The sequence below is a fragment of the Malurus melanocephalus genome, unplaced genomic scaffold (assembly GCF_030028575.1).
Source record: "Malurus melanocephalus ecotype Western Australia unplaced genomic scaffold, MMel_1.1 scaffold_92, whole genome shotgun sequence".
NCBI classification, from domain to species: domain Eukaryota; kingdom Metazoa; phylum Chordata; class Aves; order Passeriformes; family Maluridae; genus Malurus; species Malurus melanocephalus.
Genome location: NW_026623324.1, coordinates 1,896,681 through 1,914,307, shown reverse-complemented (window position 1 = coordinate 1,914,307; position 17,627 = coordinate 1,896,681). Strand labels below are relative to the sequence as shown.

At 43.7% G+C, this 17,627-nt stretch overlaps 1 protein-coding gene across 1 annotated transcript in view; it reads right to left on the bottom strand.

The window, feature by feature from the left end:
- SLC35F3 (solute carrier family 35 member F3) overlaps positions 1-17,627 on the bottom strand; it is a 61,606-nt gene that overhangs the window by 12,896 nt on the left and 31,083 nt on the right. The gene's annotated exons all lie outside the window — the stretch shown is intronic.

Genomic DNA, 17,627 nt, shown 5'->3' with positions numbered 1-17,627 from the left:
CAGTGCCCTGGCCTGTGCTGCCACTGCTTACTTTCAAACMTGCCAACTCCCCAGGGCCCTGAAGTACTACATTGGGGTGTTTTGACAAAACCTGAGCAAAATGAAATTTCCCACTGACAATGACAGAGGAATAGATTTTCACTGCTGTCACAAATTTCAAGATGCTTGTTTCCTGAGACTGAGCATGTAAAAATCATTATTTGGACTCTGATGAAAGCATTGTTTTGATCCAGTTTCCCAGAAGACAGGGTTGTACCAGATGAATACCTAAAAAAACCCCATCCATTCTTTAAACCTCATCAGATCTCCCCATCCACAAGTCTACATCACCCCACAACCCCTCTGCTACAGCAGGTACAAGGCTGCCAGGTAGAGGAAACATATCTTTTGTGTTTATTGGGTTTTGTYTCCTGCAGGTCCTTATATCAAATCACAGCTATGCAGAACTTGCCCATCTCAGGATGTGATGACCCTGTATTTTGGCTGCTCGACATGGACACTTTCATTTGAGCTGCTGGTTCTGCATTGTGTCACTCAGTGTCYCCTGTCCTCTATGGAACTGCCCGCTGGCAGCAGCCTATTCCCTGCCAAAGCTGTTAACTTCACTCCATGGCAGTAACAGAGCTGCTTTTGTGCACCACAAACCCCAGGCTGATTTCCCACCTGCTCGAGCCATGCTGGGCCGTTCAGGGATGATCGTGACCCTGACAGACACTGCTGGTGCTCAGTKTGTGGCCTGGATCCACTCTCCCCTTCCACAAACACTACACCCACTTCAAGTCTGGCCTTCAGTCCTGCACAGCACCATCTGTATCAGCCACTTGCCACAGGGGACACAGGGAGTGCACAAGAAAGGAAACAGAGACACACTGAAAAAGCCAGTCCCAAACTTCATTAGAGGTTAAACCTGCTTCCTAAGACACTGATCACCAGCCAGCCTCATGCTCTGAAAACAAAAAAAACAAAAACCACAGGCACAGTTTAAATTGAATGATATGAAGCAAGATTAGTATGAGAGGAACAGGAAGGCTGTTCTCAAATGAAAGGACAAAAATGGAATTTATGTTGGGATTCATACTAGGGAATAAGAGTTCCTTCTGCCAAAAATCTKTTCCCCACATATAGAACTGGCTATCACTATTTCATATACAGTCAAAACATATGCTTTTACTGCACTGTGGGCTTGATTCTTGGTTAGTAAATACCACTGGATTCCTATGACATCACAGCCCCCATCCCTGAAGCACACAGTGTAGTGCCATAATGCCCCAAAGGACAGCCCTGCCCTGACAGGGCTCATGAGCCTGAACTGCAGTGCCCATTCTGGGAGTCTTCTCTCTCTGCCCTATACAGTAAAGCTTCCTTTTAGCTGGTTTGGCTGGTTTCACTGAGYGTGAACTGCTTTTCATAGGCTGGCTCCAGCTTTCAAAGGAGACCTCCTTATGGCAGGGATTTCCCTATCCAGCATAGAGTTGTAAGGMAGCTTTTCCCTGAGGATCCCTAGGGTTGTGGAGGGTGCTGCCAGCCATGCACCCAAATCCACAGTGTTTCCCAGTGTTCCAAACAGGTGCAATACCGCAGATGGATCAGATGGTTTCCTTGGACCTGGCACCTTCAGTGAAGTATGAGGAACATCTGAGACCATGCAGTATATTTTGTGCACCAGAAAGACTACGTGCCATACAATAAACCTCTAGCAATTAATTGTCTCCCCAGGCTTGCTACTGCTTGCTGGGAAAACTGATTTGTCATTGGTGCCACAGCACAGCTTGTGAAGCCATACCAGGAAGCCTTTGATGAAAGAGAGTCATCATTGTCACTGATAATGGTAGATTAATATGGGAAGCAAGGCAGGATTGTGATATAACCTACACTGTGAGCTCAAAACAGTCAGGGATGACTCCAGAAAAAACAACCTTCAGCTTAAATGTTTTGACAGAACATTTGAACACAGCTGTTCCTGCTGTCCACTAACTTCTGGGCCCAGCACAGATATGGGAACATCCCCTGTGTTAATCTCCACACTGTGTTAAAAGAGAAACTGTCATTTAAGGCTCACCAAACCTATTCCTGGTCACATTACCAGAAATCCTGCACCTGCTGCTCTCACCTGCCTCCTCAACCTGAAAGCTGACTTGGTACAATTTTGCTTGCTGGGATCACCCTGGTTTGTCAATGGAGCAGTGGGACTTTTGGTGTGGATGACAGCCAGAGAGGTTGTAGGGAAAAGTTGATTCAAAACTCAGGTGTGCCCTGGGCCTGTGAATCCCCARGTCCTGCCGAACGTGGCTCCTGGGCAGCAAAGCCRCCCTGCAGAGSCCCTCTGCTGAGATGATCTCCCCTYTAATCTTGTAATCCTCTATGTGAGGAGTAAATTCCTCCAAATGCTGGGCTGTGTACAGATAAGGTGGCAGCACACAGCAAGGAGCTGTGGCATTGCAGGGTGGAATGCTGTATTTTTGAGATAAACAATCTTCCTGCATTATTCTTCTCGATTCTGCCACCATGAGCATTGTAATCACAGCCACTGRTTTAAAATATAAATGCAAGGCTTTACCAAAGGCAACAGCCAAGGTCTGTGTAAGACTGGAATGGAAATGTCAWAGGAAGGATGCTGGAAGGGAAATGCACTGGCTTAACTGCTGCAGCAGCAATACAGAAAAGCTTGCTTCAACCCAGAAGGACCATATCTGTGTTCAGACAATCTGAAGGCTCAGGAGTGAAATAAACAGCAGGATTACACCAGCAGGGATGAGGTCTAGGTGAGAACACAAAGCTCTGCAGCCTGCTTACATGTGGCCCTTGGGAAGTGTTTCCAGTGCGGTGTTACACAGTGGATGTTCTTGCTGTGGGGTGTTGCTGAGGGCACTGCTGCAGCAAGCAGCCTGGGTGCTGGGGTAAAGGATGGTGCAAGTGAGAAAAAGGGGCAGAAACTCTGCCTGGTCATACGACTCTTTCTTAAAATGTCAACTAGTATGGGTGGCATCTGGGAGCAGAAATGGCTGCCTGGCTTTCAGGGCATCCTATTCATGGGAAGGCAGATGGAAACTTGCTTGTAGGTGTAAAATAAAGCAGTGGACACCACACAGCACAACTGAACCCACCTTGMTGCTGCTGTGGCACGAGTTCCACACTGCAGCAGCTCAGTGAGTCCTGACAAGCATCCACATGCCAGGACCTGGCAGGACCACATGCCAGTAGACCTCTCTCCCAAATAGGGATTCTGGTACCCTGCTGCTTGTCACAGGGTGCTCTGTCAACTTRGCCTGAAGGAGATGTGCAGTGTTACTTGGAAACAGCATGTAGCTGCTATGGTACTGCAGGCAAAAAATACTACAGAAAAGCCTAAGGCACAACAATCTTTCTGTTGCTCTCTTACCTTTAAATTAAGAGCCTAAGCTTTCATGTACTAGATCTTGTCCTTCCTCAGACTCTTTTGTGTATCTTCATTAACCCAGCAAATGGTAAATCAGCTCTACGCCATTAGGCAAGTCTCCAGCACAATACCAGCAAAATAACTCCATCACTGGAACCAAGCGTCCCCAGTGAAGTGAATCAGAAGTMATCAGTGCCAAAATTCTATGCTAAGTAAGAGTTAATTATATTGAAAGCAGGTGTTACAGTCATATAAAACTTGCAAATAAAATATGACAGTAAAGCTCCACTTTTTCCCCACTGAGTTCACAATTATATATTTRACACTATTCACCTTCCACTGCCTATTTTGTCTTTAACAATTGCTAGCTAGTTGTTATGTTTCCCCACTACTCTAAACTTCGTGCAAATTAATTTATAAAATTCTGCCAACACTGGAAGGAATGTTATTTTTCCTTATTTTTTAAAAAGGAAATTCCATCTATGAAGTGGAAAGGTAGACAATAACCAGAAAAAGTGTGTTACCCCAGGCCAGGGGTTCAGTCTCTTGATACTCCCTCCAGAACAAACCTATGCCAGGAAGGTTTGTAAGCCAATGAAACTGCCACTACATCTCTGGGAAATTTGCAGCWAAGTAGAACATTTCTGGGAGTAATACACATCCTAAGGGAATACTTCACACAAGCCAGTTATTTCTACTTTCCAGACTGTTAACTTCTGCTAGAATTTTTTCATTGTCTCAGTGATCATACTGGAGCTTTTTCGTCCAAACCAAGTTTGGATCTGCAGTTGCTCTTCAAGGGTAATATTTTTTCTTTGTAGACCGTGCCTCTTTGACCTTGCAAGGTCTGTACCTGCAAATTGAATTTGGCTAAATTGCTTCTGATTTTCAGCAGAGTGAGCATCACCTCCCTGGAGCACAGCAAAACCACCACTGTGCCAGTGAATCTGTCTTCTTGATTAGAGATTGGCAGGGAAAACATGTTTTGCTAATCCCTGCACCAATTAGGCCTGCATGGATAAATAATCTGCAGATGTGCAACAGTCTTACATTTTCTGTTCAATCTACAAAAAAAAAAAGGCATGGACTAAAATGTCATGCCACATCTTCTGGGAGGACTTGCAAGCCAGTTGCAGTAAGCAAAAGCAAGGAACACAGACAAAGTGCCTTGGCTGTAATAGGAGGGAAAGAAACTAAACTCAAGTTTTATTTCTCCTAGTGAAAAAAAAATACCAGGATATTTTTTGTAATTCATCCTGTTAGGACCACAGCATGTCATGCATTAAGCCTGTATGTGGAGGTAAGTATGACTGCTGTACAGATAAAAAAATGAAAGTTAATTCAAGATATTCCTTAAAAATGCTCTTCAGGAAAGTAGGTGATGTGTTTCCTGGAAAATAGGATCATGCCTCYGGCTCCGCTTCCTTCCCCTTTGAGCCAGCACTGACCCAAAGGGCAGCCATGACAAAATCAGCCTCTCAGGTGGGTGGATTTCAAAGTTTAATTCAAGAAAAGGGTGAGCTTATGAAACCCATTTTGCAGATGTGCAAGATGGAGAGGCAAAGTCCCTGGGTGCTTTAAAGTGGCAGGGTGAGGGCTGCCTGTTGATTGCATCTTCAAAAAAATGACAATTTGCTTTCCCTGCATGTTTATTTTATAGCCAGCTCCTGTTACTTACCAAGACAGTCCCTGAGCACCTTCTTCCTGAGTCATCACAGGTTCACATGCCAGCAGAACAGTTGCATGGAGGCTCCTGTGGTGTGTCCCAGATCATAAAATGCCGTGAATAAACCCGCTAGCCGCAGCAGTTTGCAGAGAGATGCTTGGGACTCCTGCCATGGCTTTATTGCTCCGCTGGTCTGAGGCTCCTACAACAAAATCTGTACACCCCTGCCTCCAGCTTTCCTCAGAAAACTGCTTCCCAGTGCCAGGAGGACACAAGCTTCTCCTCTGCTTCCTTGGGGCACAGGTCTGAGCTTGTCCTCRGCGTGCTGGTGTGCTGCTGCCTGTGCTGGCTACTGAGGAACGCCACAGCCCGTGGCCAAGGACCAGTCACGCTGATGTCTGGACTTATCCAGCCCAGTCTGTGCATGCTGGGAACTGAAGTAGGGCTGCAGACYCCGGCCCTTCAGTCTCTTGCTGTTATACACTTCCCAATGGGAATGGCAGCCCTGCAGCTCTGGAAGTAACATCAGCCCCAGTGACAGCACTGCTTTCTGGAGATGGATGCAAAGGGTGGCTTATCTAAAATACTCTAATGGCTTGTTAATGCCCATCATCACAAGCATATTTTTCTGTAAGCATGTTACTAAATGCAAGAAATTACCATAGAAGCCAATCAAGCATACAGCTGCCACTTTTAAATGTCTATGTGATCGACCATTACTTGTTTCCACACTTAGTTAGGGGCGGGTGTTCTTCCTTTAAACTTTTGCCAATTCTTGGAATTTCCAGCTTATTTGCAGAAAATGTATTCTGATAGGCAATGGAATGAGAAAATTGTCTTCTCTTAAATCAAACAAAAATTAAATGAAACAAAAAAATCTCCAGACCTTTTCTGACCTAGAGAGACAGAAGCAATTGGTTTTGCTCAGCACTACACACATGTCAAACTAGACATCTGCACAATAAATGGTCCCAGGAAATGCTTAGCTATGGATTTACATAATACAACAGAATGGCTCCAAAAGAAGCAAATAATACAAATCTTACAAACCACCTGAATACACATTTTCAAGACAAGTCTTAGCACAGACTTAGACACCTTAATGAGAGACTGTTTAAACTAACATTTAAATTGAAAAAGTTTAAAAGAACAAGACTGAACCACATTCTTGAAAATGCAGCAAGTAGTCCTGGCAAGAAGCTTTTAATGCGATGAGATGCGATCAGGCAGCTGAACTTATCATGAATTATCCAACATTTTCTGCCTTTATACGCCCCAGAGGTACTCAGAGCCTGAAGTACTTTATGCTCTTCCAGACAACCGGCATTATACAAATAAAATGTGAGACTGTTGCTATGTGCAAGCTCCAAACACCCACAGACCAGGCAGGCATCACTTGAACACAGAAATGAGCTTTTCAGTTACACTCAAAGATTGCTTTGTGAAGCACCTTGTTTCTGAGCCCATCAGAAATGCAACTCTTGATCTGGTGTAGCACTCAGGACCAGCCTCAAATCTTTGTTAGAGCCCTYCAGAGCAGTGGCCAGTTGCGACTCAGACTGGACATTCCCCTCCACAGCAGCAGTGCCCGAAGCTGAAAGGGCCAAGAGGGGAACGAAAGCTTCAGAGTCCTGGAGGTTACTGGCATGTTCACAGTGCAAGCACAGGGACGGCTCCTGCTGGTGTTTGAGACAGGGCTGGAGGATGAGCTGGAGGGAACTGACCCATTTGCTCAGTGGGGTGTGATGAAGAGTACACCGGGACTCGCTGCCACACCCAAACGGAGTACGGGGAAAGGACCAGCAGCTCCTACAGCACCACACAGAGCCAGGCACAGGCAGCCACGGCAGGGTGTGAGGAGCAGTTAATGATCTGTATTAAAGCTAATGATAGTCCTTAGGGAGCTACGGAGCAAGCTGAGAAAATGAGCAGCAGCAAGTCATCAGACAGCATTTACTCAAGAGTTCAAAAAAGCYCAAGAATGAAATAGGGAATTCCGAACAGGACTCTGTAATTCCCTTAAAACAGCCTTCTTGCCCAAAGCAAACATCACATTGATTCTCTGAATCCAATTTGTGCACTGACTGTGGCTGACCATCAAATTTGAAAATGACCATTGCTGCTAAAAGACTGCGCTGCATTACGTCTTCCTCCTCCTCGGTTGATCAAGGAGTGCCAAGGACAGGGAATACCCAGCTTAAGGAGCATGCTGGCACTTACCAGGTGCTGCAGACACTTGCAAGTATTTTCATCCCAGGAGACTGGCTGATGAGCAGGTATCCTTAAGGCCTGGGCTCAGCCGGAATGCTCCTTCTTGTACTATGCACCTAATGACTGCTGCCATCCTCAAAAGCAGGACACTGCCCGCAGCAACCAAGTGCTGATGAATTCAGACCTTCCTGAGGATCTCCCACTGCACCAGTCACATGGAACCACTGRRTCTCCACAGGGACCATTCCCCYRWAGRTTTCTGCTCCTCACTTTTATCCTRTGCAGCTGCAATTAGATAAACCCTTGGGGCTCTGCCTACCAGAAGRGAAAGCCTCTCACCTCTGYRGGTGYAGCTTCTCCCAGACTGGGAGCAACACCACAACCCCTCYGATCACCAACCTCCCCAGGCACCTGAGCCCAGCCAGAGGGGACACACCCCAGCTCCTGGGAAGGGCATCCCAGCTGTCAGAAGAGCTGCTTCAGAGCCTATTTCCTTGCCTGGTGYGGGTGGGTGTTCCACTAAGGAAGAGAAGCTGTGTTTTGGGTGGCTCAGGAGATGCATTGGCACCAAAGTCACAAACTGTGTCCTGCGTGACCCAATATGAATGTGTTTGCTAGTGTTGGCCTTTAAAAGRTTAATCAAATTTCTTTTTGGGAAAACCCCAAAACCACAAACCCACATTATTTTTATTGTAACCCAAGTGGATTAGGCAATTCCCTGCAGGTCCTAACTGTTTAGAGAGGCACTTTAGACAGTGCTTCARTACTTAATTTACCGAAAAGATGAAAAGCATGAAGAACCTTCCAGGGAAAGCACTTGRAAAGGGCACTGGGAGGCTGAATTTGAGGTCCATAGTGATGGCCTATCACAAATTTCCTGTGTGAGCTTGGACAAGTCCCCCAGCTGGCCTGTTCCCCCTTGGCAGCAAGGTATAAGGGTATACAAACTTTCTATTGTTTCCCAGGGCTGTGTCGAGGTAAATGCAGTCAAGCATTTGTGCAATATTTGGTGTGTGGTGAGGGACAGTATATACAAACTGAGGCAGAGAAAACCTAAACATTAGGCTCTTTCAAGGCTGTGACTGCCGGAGTCAACATCATCACTGCTCTCCGTCATCATCCAAAATTTCCATTGACGTCAGTGGATGTTCTGGGTGGGAAAGGCCTGCAGACTCTGAAACTGTGCAGCAATCGAACTTGGCCTGATGTGATTTATATCCAGCTTGTACTCTTCAGCTCTGACTGAACCACTTACTACTTTTTGGAACATTTAGAATGACACCTTTAGGAGAAACTGGCCAGCTGACCTCCTGTAAATTAGATTTTTGTAGTGGTTGGCATAGGCRGACCAAAAAAGTATGTAAGAATGAAATACTTTTCTAGTAATTGCTGCTTTGGCTTCTGGTAATGGGGTTCTTTAGCTCTGTTGATACAGAAACGTGGTGCAATAGGAGGGGGAGCAGTGCTGCTGTGTCTTGGGAGAAAGGCCAAGAGGGAAAGCCAGGAGAAGAGAAATATCTGGGTGGTAAAATTGGCTATGCCAACACCTTGAGATRGCTATTGCTGAATATACATATATACCCTCACACATTTAATTTGCACCTTTACACTTGTGAATTTTCAGAGGGACTCTGTGTGGATATTTGGTTTCAGCTGGTCATAGCCCGGTCAGCCCTCGCTGCTGGCACTGCCAGCCTTGGCCCAAGGGCATAAATGAGTCAACTTCATAGCCTCAGTACTAATTGTTCAGCACCATGACAGGATACTGGGGACAGCTGGGAACAGGAAGGCACATGAGTCAGGTGATAACAAAAGGGACACCATTAACTTGGCAGGTAGTCTATGAAAAGAAARTAAGTTATACAAAAAAGAAAGCTGAGAGTTTGCGGACATAACAGAGAAGCTGACATTTACAATGCACAAATTGCCCTATGATGCATTAAGTAAACGGGACATAGAAAGGAAATAATCTTTTCTAAATACTTGTATTTGTGGTCATTTTTAGAGTACCTCCTCTCAAGAACAGGTGACTCTTYTCTGTTTGAAGTTTGTTTGCCTTTTTAGTTGCACTGCTGGTGTCCATTTAACACAAAACCGAACACTCTCTGCCCTGTACTCCCTTACTTTTTGTCCTTYAGCAAAGTCATCCCAATCCTGCACACTGCAGAACAGCAAGGAGGGGACCATGGAAGTGGAGTGAGGAGGTCTCAAGATTCTGTGATGGCATCTACCCTCATCCYAGAGCTTGACTGAACATCACCCTTCAGAGTGCAGCAATCTTTGAAAGCAGCCTGTAAAAGACTGAGAAACTTGGCAGTCACATGAGATGAACAAGTACAGCTGATGAGTTGCGTGCCAAAAGGAGGGGTGCTAAAAAATACTATGTCCATCGCTTCTGAGAGTCAGATTTACTTGTTTTGACCTTTCTTCCAATAGGCTAATCCTTCAGAAAATGTGTTCTATGATACATTGATGTTGATAGYTGCTTTAAATTTGTGTAACACCTTAGTATAAATGGTAAAACCAGAGCAATATGTTACAGACATTGAATGGCTTTCATCTCTGCTACTGGAACATTATGTCTCTCAAGTGGCATACAATAACTGAAAATGGCTTGAAATCAATTACCTGCTGTCCAAGAGAAACATGAGATTTTCCGCTCCCCATGAAGGCACTTTGTTGTTTGAACAGTAYACATGCAAATTAAAAAGTACCGACACCTCCTGTAATTTTAAAGGACTGGATAGTGCAGAAATGGAGCCAATAGTAGCTGAAATGCCAAGAGAATGCACTCATGAAGGATTAGGCAGGTATAACTCCAGTGAAGAGCTGTTGAGACTTGTGTGGTTTGGATTTTTGAGGGTAACATGTCCTCTACAAATSTTGGTTGAAAAGTCATACATGTTTATTTTCATTCAATTTGCAGTGAAGCAAAATGCCCATTCACCGAATCAGAAGCTTCTGAAGAAGGGTACAGATTAACAAAAACCCTCCCAAAATATTGAAAAAAGTAATGAATTTTTAAGATTCGTACAATTTAAAGGAAATTTGTCTTTTTAATTCCCAATGAATATCAACTAAAACTGTAGTGGAAAATAATGGAAATTATCAAAATAAGCAGAAAATCGTAATTTAAAAAGATAAGATTGTATTGTACTTGAAAGGTGGTTTTATTTTCATTTCCCACCTGTGTGTGCTCTTGGATTTTGCCCGTCATGCATTTGGAGCAAGATTTCTTTTAAAATTTCAAAATGCACTCTAGAAAGTGAAGTCTATTAATGACTCYTTATATTATCCTTTAACTACTCTTTCATGTGACTGCATAAGAGGTACTGCTGACTCAAGCTTCACAGCCAAGAAAGCACCTCCTTGAAGAAAGGGAGGGGAATTTTTCCCTCCATAGCCTTACAATATCATTTGTAGTTATCTTCATAAATAAGACCTGCAGGAGGAAATATTAAAAAGAAATAATAAACTTGATCATGTACATGCCAGTTCAGGAGCCTTTTCTCTAAGGAATTGTCTCCTCCCTGCTTTTCAGACTTATGAAGCAATCTGCAAAGTTACATGCAGTATTACATGAGGATCCTTTATAAAAGCAAGATGYTCCCTGAAGACTCTTCTCAAGACACAAGTGCACAGAGCATCAACTTCATTTTCTTTCAGAGCATGAGAGGCAGATCTACAGGACGAATACAAGACACAATTGTCTTTCAGTCTTCTTGYACTGTGAGGGTCAACATCTTCATAGTTCTTTCAAGCTCTTTTTATGCTCATGGATTGATGGGCCACTCATTCTCACACCGTTCAGATGCTGAATGTCAGTTTAATGATCCATAATTCTGCAGGCTGTGAGCCTTCCTCCTTTATTCCCTCCAAAGAAGTGAGAATATACTGAGTTTTGTGACAGATCCTTCCTCCAGAGAGGAAGGTGAATTATCACAGAGCAGTTCTAGCAACATGATTTGTGCCTGCTTTTGCAGCTCAGAACATTTCCAGCTCCTTCCATCAGCTACTTGCAACTCCCCAGACACCCTGAAAAGCCCTTGATGTTGCAGAATTGTGGAAGTAGGTAACCCATGCCTCTCCCCTCCTCTGCTCAAGCCAGCAGCCTCCAATTYCAAAGCAACTACAGCTGGTTCTCTCCTTGAGAGCTGTGTCATTTGCATGGGAGAAAGAGCTGGGAAAGCACAGGATACAAAAGATGTATCTAGAGGTCTGCCATTAGCAGCCAATGCCCATCTGCATCTTCTCTGGCAGATGATCTTCCACTGACACAGGAGAATAATGAAGCAGACCACAGCCAGCGACAGATGCAGATGTCCTCCAGCAGTGGCAKGAATGACAAACTCCATCAAAAACTTTCCTGATGGTGCTGGTGTGAACTCGGGGCCCAGAAACAGGAGAAATCATGAACAAATATCAGATTCAAAGAGCTGCAATGCCCCAACATATCACAATACATTACACATATTGCTGCAATGGTCAGACCAGACCAGGTCTTTAAAATAGGTGTCAGCTGCCAAGGCCATCAAGTCTAACACTTGTTTAAATTTCAGATCGGTGTAGCTTTATCTGCCTCCCTGGTTCCCACTGGAAGTGTGGAGTAGCCCATATGTGGGTCACCCCTGTGCCTCCATTGTTGGCTCTTAGAGCAGCCACATTTGGCTTTGACTTTTCTTCCAGCTGCTGTCAATATCCYGCTCTCTGGACTTTTTAGCCAACATCCTCCTTAGACAGAAAATAGGAACATAAATACCTAATGGGGTTATTAGCCCTCAATTGCTTCATTCAGAATGGAGTAAAGCAAGTGTGATATTAAAAAGAACAAAGAAGAAATGTAAGAAAAGAGAGATATGAGATAGAAATTGATCCATTTTACAAGTAAGCAAAAGGATTATGGCACTGAGGTGATTACACTGCTTAGAGGTTATAAGAAAATGAGATCTATTTGAAGTCCCTGGAAAGACCAGAAATGAGAACAGTGATKAGGGATACTTAAGGTGGTTTCAGATTTGCCACATTTTAAAAACAGACTTGAAGTGAGATGATGGAGTAAAATGGTGTTTGTGACTAAAAATAGCTGGAAGCCACGAGAGTCCCTCTGAACAGGATGCTAACCATTAGTATTTATATGTTTGGATGGAATACACAGCTGTTCTTCAGAGGCCAGGTGGAAATTTGTTTTGAATCWGAAGCCTTCCACAGATACAATGCTTCAGAGTGCTCATCTGTGTTTTAAAATGTTATATGATTTATATGAAATATTATATCTTTAAGGTTTTACTTATACATTATAAGAGGTGATGAGGCACCAAAAGTCTCTGGCCAGACTGTGGTGCCACAGAAGTAGAAAATACAAAGCAGATGCATCTTGTCATCACTGTGCATGTGTGGGGGGAATGTCAGTGTGGTTTGGATAAGGCTGTAACAGCACACACTGCTCTCCTTCCTAGTGACATTTTTTATGTACTTGTTCTTTTTCTTTTATACTTTTATTGCCTACTAAATGGTTTCTTTTGGCTCTGCTTTGTGTGAACCTCAGTGCAAAGAAAACAGTTCTGTTCAGAGAAGCACTTTGCAAACTGCCCTGAGGAAGAGTGAGCTGGTGCCTTGCTAGCATATAAAGCACCATCCTGGTCTTGGCTGTGAATCCACAAACTAGGATTTCAACCCAGTCATTGCTGAACATACCAATTTACTTTGTGAAAGGCTGAACAACAGAAAGGAGCTCTTTTTTGTAATGATAGGAACATAGGAACTTTTCGGTGCAAGATGCAAAACTCCTGATTTGATGAATTGGAAAACCCATCTGCTGATCCAAATGCTGTACTTGTGTTTTTGGGAACAAAGTTATTGAAGGAATAATACAGCATAAGCCATCCCTTCCTTCTCTGCCCAATCTGTGTCAGTGAGGCATTCTCTGAGAGTTGCCTGTAAAGAGATGGACCTGGACCACACAGGAATTACCAGCCTGGGTTCAGCCAAGCCCTGTCCTATCTCTGGCAGCTGCTGATGGTGGAGGCACCAGGGACACAGAACACGTGAACCAACCCATCCTGCGGGACAAGCTGCCACTTTCTTGTCTTTCTCCTCCTGCTCTCCTGCTTAACCCACCTCAGATGCATTAGCCATGTACCTTCACTCAGCCTGTAACACAAGCATAGCTCCCAGCAGTTCAGGAGCAGTGAAAATAATTACAATTTCATTAATTAAAGGACTCKGAACCACTGAGGTGTAAGTGCAGAGCCAAAGTGCCTCTCTAYTGCCTCTATGSATCATTGTYGTAAGCTCCTGATTCTCTGCACAGYTCAGCTTGGATTTTGCCACCYTYTAGGAATGCACTGCATGTGATTGGGCTGACAAATTTGGGACTTTTYCCTGTGACCATACTGMATGCTGTGATGGTGCATGGTCATTGGGATTCASTATGACTATATTTTTGGAGAGAAAACAGCATCATTRCCCTCCTGGAATTAGCAGAGCAGATAGAGGAAGAATACAGATTATTCAGGGCRAAGGTACTCTGTCTAGTGAGAGCTTCTGGAAGACTTTCAAGGAGAGCCCTTGCTTTCAAGTGGCAGAGACTGCTGACAATAAACTCGAGGTGACTCATAAACATGGTATCTGGATTTGTCTCAGAAATTGACTGTGACATTTGGAAGTGCCAAATGAAAATGACAACTTTTAATGTGGATTTCCCTTATTGGAATAGATCATGTATTTCGTGCTGTAAATGTGCTGGCCGTAATCTGCTTCTGTGTTATTACATTGTAATGTGCCTCTGGTAATGGCTTTAATAAAATGTCTGGAACAGAGCCTGTTAAAGAGTTTTCTTAGATTTAGATGCTCAGATACCATGGGATTGACTTTAGCACAGATGAACATCCTTTGACGAGAGAAGATTTCTTAAGAATATTAGGGAAGACCCTCATGTACTRCAACTTGATTTAAAGCCACAAAAGTAATTTCTGTTCTTTGACTATTTATGACTAGAGGAGTCAGGCTTCTTCTAATCTACATCAGTGAAGCATATCCATTCTTACAGCACTCACTTTAGGCTAAGATGAAATAGCTTTGTGACACACAGCTGCAGTTTATGGCATCTTCCTGGATTTCATGGGTAGAGAGAGTAACAGGGAATGTGGGAGTGTAATTTTCTGAGAGAGACTGTAAGGGCTGTGCAATGAGCCTCMCTCCTGCCTGTTGGTTCTGAAAGCTGAGCTTTCAGTGAGGAGAGCCAAGTATTTGCCAGATACGAAATTACCGGGCTCATTTGTCTTCCACCTTCTGCTCCYGTGACATGCTTATTCCTTCCTTCATTTTGGAAAATGACCTTGTGATCCTTGCTTCCAGCATCACACTATTTCCAGAGCAGCTGCATAGAGAGCAGTGAAAAATCTGCTCCCTGCTATTACGGGGTAAAAGCACTATGAGGGGAGAAAGCACAGGGTGTCCTTGCAGCAGGAGCCGGTTCCTGCTGAAATCTTGCAGCTTGCCACCTAGCAGAGAAGTGGACCTTATCTAGCCATGATTAATGCCTGCCCTGTGGGTGTGCCTGCTCTGTCTTCGTTTTAATAATAGATTTTTAAAGCCCGTGACAGACTGTAATTGTAAAATGGCTTTTCTGGCCCTTTCCCAGATCAGGGGCTGTAGAGGCCAACATCAGAATGTGCTATACAATTTGGATCAGATACCCTTTSGTCGCAGTTATGGTTAGTGCAATTGCAGCCATGCACAGAGGATTGCCTGGGAAGGGAAAATGGTTGGGTTTAYAGCAGAAAGCATGCGAGGAGGAGGCACAGTGCTGTTCTGGTAGCAGTTAAAAGCAGAGGAGACGAGCATAGTTATCTGGCCTGTTTCAGTGTGCCTGTGAATCCTTACACATGCATAACAGGGGGTGTTGAAAAACTTAACAGAATTACTGCTGGGGATGTATCACAGCCTACATACTCTGAAAGCACTTACCTCAGTTTAAGTTCAGACATAGATTAATTTAACCAAATAACTTGTTGGCTTTATCTGGAAAAGCATGTTTACATCTTTCTAARACTCTTAAGATTTCTTTCAAACTTKTATTTCATAAACTGCTTTTGGTTAAGTCAGCCCAGTCAGGCTGAGCTCAATGCCGCAAGCTTTCAGGCGGAGCTTYACAGCAAGACTCGTCATTTGCCTGCTTCTCACATAGGGCTTCCTCTTTCACTGTCATTAGTAAGATCTGAGTGCCTTCTGTCATATTCTGACATGAACTGGGAGAGATTGAGATGTTATGTTGGCAGAAAGCAGATCACAGGCAGAAGAGAAACAGGGCCTTTTGAAAATCCTGGGGGTATTTGCATCWACAAGGATGTTTGTGATTATTTCCCTTCCTGTTCACCTGCCAGGTTCTGCTGTTGGATTACATGTGTTACTTAGGTCCACAGTGAGGTCCATGAAGAGGTGACAAAAGCATCTCCCCAATGTCCCCATGCTTCTGTCCAGCCTTAWAGAATCACAGAGTCATTAAGGCTGAAAAAGGCCTCTAAGATTRCCAATCAACTCAGCACCATCGCCATGTTCACAACTAAACCGTGTGCTTAAGTAAGAATCACAGCCACACATTTTTTGAATACCTCCAGGGATGGTGACTCCACCAYTTCCCTAGGRAATCTGTTCCAGTGCTTGACAACCTTTTCATGAAGTAATTTTTCCTGATACCTAATCCAAACCTCCTCTGACACAATTTGAGGCCATTTAGTCTTCTTCTGTCACTTGGTACCTGGGCAAAGACACTGAGAGAAGAGACCAACATTCCCCTCACTACAACCTTTCAGATGGTTGTAGAGAGTGCTAAGATCCCCCCTGAGCCTCCTTTTCTCCAGGCTAGACAGCCCCTGGCTYACTCAGCTGCTCSTCATAAGAGCTGCRCTCCAGRCTGTTTCCCAGCTTCCCTGCCCTTCTTTGGACATGGTGTCCCCTTGGCAAATACTGTGGGACCAAAGCCCTCCTCCACCGGGTGCCAAAGAGCAGCCACAGAAGTCAGCACTCACCACTTTCACTCAACTGCACTCAGTTAAACAAAAATTGGCAGATTTTAGCAGATATGTGTCTCAGCCTTGACAGCAGACTGTGGCACAGGTGCTGTGTTTGTTTCCTTTCCCTGTAACACAAGCTGGCCTGGGTCAGGATTTGCTGGATGCTAATTTCATACAAATATTAAGCAATAATGRTACTTGCATGGCTGTGTGAGCCAGGAAAAGGAGACACAGACTTAGATAATGGAGATTTAATATAGCATGTCGCTAGGAGAGGAAGGGAATTAGAAGTCAATAAATAGAGAACAAAAATACATGAATGAACTGTTGAGCAAGGAAAATGTGTATGGCCTTGAGTTAAGCAATAGAGACCTGTGCCCTGAGCCTGGGAGAAAAAGCAAGACTTCAAAGTCTCCTTATTGCTCATGGCATCTGGAGAATGTGTAAGATGATGAATGTGTTAATTAGCTCACTGCATCTCAAGAGCTGAAATAGTTGGTAGGTGGGCTGAGCCATAAACTAAAATAATCCCAGCATGTGAGAGAGGATGAGCAGACAGCCTCAAGATTATATGGCAGAAGGAAGCAAACAATATCAACTGTCCAGCAAGAAAACATGGAATGAAAATACATATTTAAATACTAATCTATCTAATAATAGCTATTTGATACGAATTTTATTTTATTGCTACGCTTGTTCAGTAAAAACACATTTAGCCCATMAATAGTGTATATAACAAGAATGAATATACCACCTTTAGGGTATATGGTCAATGCATTCCTAGAAGGGAGTTTTCACTAATTATAATTTGTGAAATAACAAATAAACTATTATTTTAGTAACTCCCCATATCTGTTTTTACTCATGTTCACTCCCAGAATGGGGTAATCGGGTTTTATATGAGGCTGATATCGAAACTTAGAGCATCCCCAGAGATCTTTGGTAATTGAGGTTTACACATGTTAGAAAATGGCTTGCAATCACATTTAATGTATACATAAATCATCCTAAAAAGTAAACCAACAGACACAAATTATTTGTGTTGGTAAGATTGATTAAATTTCTCATCAAGATAATACAGAAAGAAGAGAGCACAAATGAACAAACTGCAAGAAATTATTGGATTACTCCACCTTCACGCTGAAATCCTAGGAGGATCATACCAAATTAAAAACATAAATTCATATTCAGGTACTAATGCACTGACTTTTCCAGTGGGCTGAAGATTGTTACTACCCACAGACTTCAAAAGGAATGATGGGTGATCAATTTGGATCTTAAAATAGATGTAGGAAGGTTAAGCACGGTGTCTCTCACAGAGGGCATYGGACATGGTGGGATTCCAGTCCAGGAGAGAGTC